The sequence below is a fragment of the Amia ocellicauda genome, chromosome 8 (genome assembly GCF_036373705.1).
Source record: "Amia ocellicauda isolate fAmiCal2 chromosome 8, fAmiCal2.hap1, whole genome shotgun sequence".
Lineage (NCBI taxonomy): Eukaryota > Metazoa > Chordata > Actinopteri > Amiiformes > Amiidae > Amia > Amia ocellicauda.
In genome coordinates, this window is record NC_089857.1 from 24,666,556 (window position 1) to 24,674,099 (window position 7,544).

The 7,544-nt window shown below is 39.0% G+C and overlaps 1 long non-coding RNA gene across 1 annotated transcript; it reads left to right on the forward strand.

Moving 5' to 3' along the window:
* Window positions 1-2,642: 2,642 nt before the first annotated feature.
* Window positions 2,643-4,472, forward strand: LOC136755244 (uncharacterized). The gene is made up of 3 exons (XR_010817645.1): window positions 2,643-2,866; window positions 4,078-4,245; window positions 4,385-4,472. It is a non-coding gene; the product is annotated as an uncharacterized LOC136755244 (long non-coding RNA).
* Window positions 4,473-7,544: the final 3,072 nt, after the last annotated feature.

A 7,544-nucleotide genomic window follows, 5' to 3' on the forward strand; every position in this document is an offset into this window, starting at 1 on the left:
AGCTAGGAAAAGTCTATATTTGACTGGGTTAAATGACATACAGTTGTGACAAATATATATGTAATATCCCGAAGATAACAACAGTTTGAAGCATTAACATTATTTAGCCAACACAATTAATCTAATTAAATGTAATATCTTGTTTGGACAAGGGCATCTGCTAAGAAATAATAATAATAATAATAATAATATCGTTATTATAGGTAATTTTGTTGATTTACCTCAAGATGACTTGCAAGTATTAATAATAATTTGTGCAAAATTGTTTCATGTGTATAAAACATTACAAAAACAGATTTATTATTATTATTATTTTGGCAGACGTACCCAATGAATACAAACTATAAAACACACACGCACATTATGTACAGTATATAATATTGCATAAACGTCTAATCTCATTTTCTGACAGTAGTCTATACTTGGTCTGGATGATGTAACTGACGCCATTTTGGCTCATACAGGATTCTTTATTATGCACTAAGCAAGAGGGAATTTGGAAGCAACATGGCACGTACAGTCTTCAGTTTCATAACTCATAACTCGTCAGGACGAACGAATCCGCTGCACTGAGTCAGTGAGTCACTGAACGAGAGTCGACCGGCGGGTCTGCGGCTCCTGAGCGCCGCTGCTCTCAGTGAATCGAAAGAGCCGATTCAATGCGTCACTGATCCGATTCCCATCGTCCACCAAAATGATTAGTTCAAAAATAACGAATCGTTCCCAAACTACACATCACTAGTTTGCATAGCGGTTTGACAATTTCATGCAATAACGTTGTTCCACGTATTCTACATATTTGCCTTGTTGCATCAGTTGTGCACATGCCTACATTAAAGCAGTTTTCGGGTAGCCTAACATTATTTATTTTTATGGCCTGTAAATGGAAGGTTGTGACTCATTAATTGGCATGCATGTTTGGACATGAGTTTGCATAGAGGTTTAACAGTCATTTGATGCAAAAAAAAAGTTGTTCCACGTGTTACAGGCTTACATTTGTGTAAGGAGAGTTATCTATGAAATGTAGGCTCTTTGGAAAATGGCTAACTTTTCAATCTTCCTCTCTTCAGGCTAAAACAGAAGTGGCAGGCTGATGAACAGCATTTTCAGTTTGGTATGTTGATGGTCAGCAGTTAACTTTAATAGACATACTAGCATACTTAGCCTACTAAAATCTGAATGAATATTGAGTGCACAACACATATGTGCCACTTGTTTATGTCCCATGAAGATGGAACACACTTCAAAGAAAATCAGTTATTGCCAGCAGCAGGAGAGCTGAAATTGTCACTGATTTTGTATGTGTATTACATTGAACTAGCTAATCCTTTAGGCACATCTAGAAAGATCCACAAGCTTTGTGCAGTATATTGGTTACTTGCCAATATACCCAGTAAGTATAGGTCCAGTCTACACATCATACAGCTAGCTTTATTATGCAAAGTACCTGAGTACACACATAAGTGTGGTTATGAAAGTGTTCTGTCACCTTTGTTGAAAGACTTTGCACATTCTTGAGCAGGAAGGCATTTTCATTGAAAGTCTCAGTCAGTGTATCAGGGGCACTGTGTTGTGTGTGGCAGTTGATAATTTGGCTGCTCATGGTCTTGTAGGCTTTGTGCAGTCTTTCCAAGGAGGCTGTCTGCCGATTCTGTTGCTGTACTGCAGACCAAAGACAGTCCAGTGAAGTTTCTGAAGCAGAGTATAGCATGAGAACGAAGGCCTGCCATGATGTTCATGTGCAAAATGCTGTGCAAGGAGAAAATGTAATCCATTTCGGTGTTAAGGGGGAGTACCTTTCAGCAAGGCATTGCAGCATTTTCATCCCATTACTGGTTTCCCGCCTGATATACTGCATCTGTTTGAGGGGATTGTGCCTGTTGAGTTGGCCTTGTGCATCCGTGAAATGATTCGACTGAAGTATTTCACTCTTGAATATCTAAACACAAAAATGTGCACATTTCCATATCAGCACTCAGATAAACTTGATAAACCAAAACTAATACCAAATAATTTTTCTGCCAAACTAAGCATTGGTGGGAATGGGCATGAAAATTCAACTTTGCTGAGGTTATTACCACTTATGGTAGGAAGTAAAGTTCCTGAAGGAGATTTAGCATGGGTCATATTGATGGACCTTAAAGAAATTGTGCAGCTAGCGTTGTCCACGTCTTTCACATAGGAATCCATCCAGTACATGCAAACTAAAATAAGTGATCACAGACAGGGTCTTAAAGCAGCGTTTCCAGACTTTAAGCTTCGACCCAAGCATCATTATGTTGAACATTATCCAGAACTGACAAAGTGTTTTGGGCCTCTGGTTCACCTATGGACCATGAGGTTAGAAGGAAAACATCGTTTTTTCAAAAGGGCAATACGGGATATAGAGAATTTCAAGAATATCTTGATAACTCTTGCTACCAGGCATCAGCACATGATGGCCTATCACCTCAATGTGCCATTTTTTTTCAGACCCTACATACAAGCCTCAATTGTTACCTCAGTCCAAGTTGCTACTCTTACTCAAGTGACAAAAGACTTCATAGAGACCAAGACAGATAGCCAAAACATTTACAGTACATCAAATGTCTCCATAAATGGCAGAGTATGCAAATTGAATGTTTGTTTCTGCAGGCCAGGCAGGAGGACTTCCAAAATTCAGCAGGATTGAACAAATACTGCTTGTGAACAACTCTGTTTCCTTTCTTTGCACGGACTACGAGTGCTGGTACAGAGAGCATTTAAGTTCATTTGAGCTGACAACGTCATCAGACAACTTCTGTGTGCATCAGCTGTCAGAAGTAAATGACACAGTCAGTCTCACAACATACACTATCGATGGACATTTGCTGTTAACACAGAAAAGGTACGTATTGATCAGAGACTTGGAGGATTAAAAGGCATTCAGAAATGGGGACCTATAAAGTCTTTTGGAACAGTGTGGAGAAAATTTATATTCACACATTAACATTCCATTAATGCATTATTTCTTGTCTTTTTAACAACATGAAATGGCAGCTCAAAACTTTCTACTTCATGTCCATACCTCCACAGACATTGTGAGGAAGATGACTTTATCTTTACATCCAGAATCTGTGGATGAGCTAAAAACAATGATTAAAGAAAAGTTCAAGCTAGACTTTGATTTTAGCCTATCATACCAAAATCCAGACTTTGACGGGCAGCTATGTTCCCTTGTAGACATTGAGGATATGATATGAGAGTGATGCCAGTTCAGTAGCATCAGATGACACAATAATATTGCCCCATGCCATGACTCCAGACAGGACTGAAAGGTGGCCTGTTTTTCCAGTGCCCACTTTTTCCTATGAGGTAGAACACATACTTGGTGAGGGAAATGCTACATATGAGAGAATGACATCCTTGAGACCCTTGGAGGCAAAATGCATAGCTTCAAAGCATACCCTACTGATCAGGAAGTTTCAGTGATAGCAGAATCACTTGTCACAAAGCATCCTTGTCTTAAAGAGCCAGGATCTCAGACAGGGTGGTATGGTTGAAAAAATTGTCTAAAGTTTAAGATGGGGAACTACCACACTAAGCTGAGTCGCGCTGGGTTGCATGAGGTAGCTGTCAATTCTGGGAAGAGGAATAGAAACAACCCAGACAAACAAGCTCCTCGCTCTAACATCAAAAGACCCAAGAGGGCAGAAGTGAACTTCCTCCCTAATTTCCCAAGAGGTGAAGATGCTGCCAGCCTTGAACAACCGCAAATTGTAGATGAAGTAAAGATGAGAGACAAAAATCTTGTCTTGATTACAAATGTAATGCAGAGCACCTTTGCTCTGCGAAAACAAAGAGGTCATCAGTGATGACCTACCTGTTGTTGAGATCCTGGAACGCTGGCCAGCCCTTAAAAAAGAGTCACAGGTAAAATGTTTTCCTTACTACACCTATTTGAGATGTATTACATTGTTTCTTTTTGTGGTTGTGTCAGTGAGAACCCAGTCAAGTATAGTTATTATTTAACATTTTTTTGAAATGTTATTTTCCTACAGGGCCATATATACATTATACATAGACTCTGGCTTAAACACTTTTTTTATATGTGTGCAGGTCTATGCCGAGTTTCATAGAATTACAAACTTGAACCTGAAGAACCACTTCTATGCTGTGTTGGACCAACATGCCCCCCGTCTTCTGAGCTTGTTCAGGAAGAGAGCTGCTCGCACAGGGAAAGTGTCTGAAGTTCTGGGTCGGCTCTTCAGGATGTATGACCTCCAGGTCAGTTGGTTACACTCGTTGCCTTATGAGGATTACTTGAACTCTCATTTATAAAGACAAGTGTAGGGTGATGCATATTAATGTGTGGCTGTGCTGATTAGCATCCACAGTGAATCAAGAATATGTTCTCACACTTAAGGAACAAGTTGACGTTCATGCCAGACGTGCTGCTGTCCTCTGTGCTCTCCCTGCATGAGGATGACTCCAGCTTTCTGAAGACTTGTGACGTAAGCATGTTTAGAATTTATGCGACCGTTAATCATGGCATAAAATTAATACTTTTGGTCAGTTACAGTGTTTACATGTATGGATTTTGATTGTTTGACTTTGACTGTCTCCTGTCACTGATGCATTGTTTAGCAGTCAGCTGTTCGAAATTTGGAGTAACAGTTGTCTGTTGTCTTCAGGAGGTGCAGTCTGATGAACCAGACATCAGTGACATACCAGTTGGGTCTTAAAAAATATATTAAATTCTTTAAAAAGTCTTAAGAATTTCTAGAAATCTACTTGTATTATTGTCCTGAGGACCTAAGTTCAAATACCTCTTCAAGCAGTGACCTTGTTAACTGAAAAGTTGTGCTGAAATGTAACTATGCATTCATCATCCAAGTACAAGGTTAACTGTTGAAAGATGAGGTGGAAGTTATTTCTGGCCCTATATATTGCTTTTAAAGTCTTAGGATTCGATTAAAAAAAAGCACTGTGAATCATTCACAGGGGCATTAGAGTGGTATTACATAAAATACTTCTCACACCACCACACATTCATGGTAATAAAACAAAAACTAAGTCCAGTGAATAAGCTTCCCATGGCTCCTGTTTCGCACAAAAATGCAGTAGGAGTGGTCACATTCTCACTGTATTAAAACCAAAATGAACATGTGAGGAAAAGCCTGTTATTGCTTTCACACTCCTTTGTTCAGAAAACTTCAAATCTAATACCATTCAATTTTTTTTGCCAAAAGGTAAAAATCACCAAATAAAAATTAAATGTATCAAATCAAAAAGGTTGAACTTTGAACAAAAAAATATTTTTTATCCATTCTCATTTTTACTGTGTATACAATTTGAGTTCTTCAAATCATAGGTTCAATGTTTAGTTTAAAAATCAAAGTAACCTTAGTTGTTTCGCATCTTGTTTTTGAAATCAGCTGATGGAGCAGACATTGTTTTTAATGCTAAGAACTCTACATTACAGTGCAGGAAAGATTTAAAAACCACCAACAGAATTCGGCAACAAAGGTTTTTATTACCAAGGCCCCGGGAGAGAAGAATCAGATCATTAAAGCAGTTCTCACAACACCAACTTCTTTGAGATTTACATTGATACTCACACAGTATATATGTTGTGGATACCCCTGACTTGGCAAACTCCAAAATTGAACAATCTGTGTTACAAGGAAGTAATAAACATAGTTAAAAAGATAAACTATAAATTATGTTTTTATCCTGTCCCAGGTCATAAGGTCAACCTCCAGTTACTATCTACCTTATACATACATTTTAGTCGTTTCCATCAGAATACAACCACAGAAGTGTCAGCTCTTGTCAGGTAAATTCAGTTTACCTAGATTTTTGTTGACTCCTATATACCAATTCTACAACAGTTATGCTCTGTGCACCTGATGGCAGTAGCACGTACACAGGCACGTTTGCATGCATTTGCAAGGCATGGGTTTATTTTCTTAACAGTCCAAGTGGTGCCACTGCAAAGACATTACATACTTTGTGTACTCATGTAGTGATTTTGATATGGTGCACACAAGTAAATAACTCTTGTTGAATTTACTGCTACTTGCTTCTGATTTAAACACACCATTTAGACATGGAACATATAATGTAGAGTGAAAACACTCATGCTACACTCATGTTAATTTTTGTTTATTTTTTTCTGAAAGTAACACATGTACTCATTACATTTCTAACTTGATATATTAATGTGTTACAGTAGTGCAACTCTGTTTATAATGTATTTGTTTGTTTTAGTTTGAGTCCTAGTCCCTTTGAGTGCACCGGCAGGTGAACAAGGTGTTGCTTGGTAACAGCTTCCCTGAGCTGGTAGCCACACCTGATTCCATGTTGCCATTATTAGAAGCTGGGGCTTTAAAAGCAACCAGCTTTGAGAGAAAAGCAGATCACCCCAGCAGAGAAGCAGACAGAGGAGTCAGGCAACTGGGAGCTGAATACCAGGAGCTGGAGAGAGTTGGGGTTACAGCTTTACAAGTGAACTGCACACTGGGAATTAGAAGCTGATGGACAGGTTGCCTTTCAAGTACCAGCTGCAGGGGAATCCAAATGGACTTGGATGATTTAAAGGAAAGCTAAGTATTCAGGTGTTGCTGAGCAATTCTAAAGAAGTGTGAAGATACTTTTTGAGACTGATTTAAATAAGACTTGTAACCCAGAGTGACATTGAAGTGTTTTTTCATTGCTACATCTGATGTTGCTTTTTCACGCCGTTGTTTCCTGTATTTTCACACCTGACAGAGAAATTCAGTCTGGTATTCATTTATTGAATAAAGACACCACATTGCTCTTCCCAGCAGATATGTTCTTGTCTCTGGCTCCTGTCCAGTGGTGTAGTCTGGATAGGGGAGACCTGACATGATGTGCCAGACTATACAGCCAGCCAGCCAGAATTTTGGTGTTTTATCCTGTGTGAACATGTGAACCTAAAAGAAAAATAAAAGAAAAATTTGATCCACTTCATTGTGGGAGCTCTGGTGTGTACTGCCATTATCACTGTGTGGAAGCTTTAAAGGGAGAAAATAAAAATAAAGGGGTGGCTGTCTGTTTGTTAGGGGGTTGAGTATTATATTCACTTGTGACATGTTCGCTACATGAACCCTATTGGTTTCTCAGAACCACCTCCTATTCAGTGGAACATAATAGCATTGATGCTATGTGCTGATGTGTCACAAGAATAATTCCCTGTCTTTGTGAGTAGTGAAATAGCACATCTGCATATTGTAGTAACTCTTTGGGATGCACAAAGCTATTTTTAAGCTTTAGTCCACTTTCACTTCATATCCTTTCTTAGCAACTGGTGTAGCATAGGTAGATATGGCAGGGATTTGTCATCATAAAGCAAGCTCAGGTATGCCTTCAGCTCAGTTACATTAGTTGGGGCTGCAGCATCAGTAATAGCTCTTAACTTTCCTTGGAGTGTATTGTAGCCCATTGGCATGTTCACAGTGTCCTGTACTCCAGCAGTTTGCTCAGTTCTTCCTCCAGGTTCTGCAAGTGTTCATCAGTCATTGCCCCAGTGACCAGGTTTTCATCCACTGTGACATTTGGAG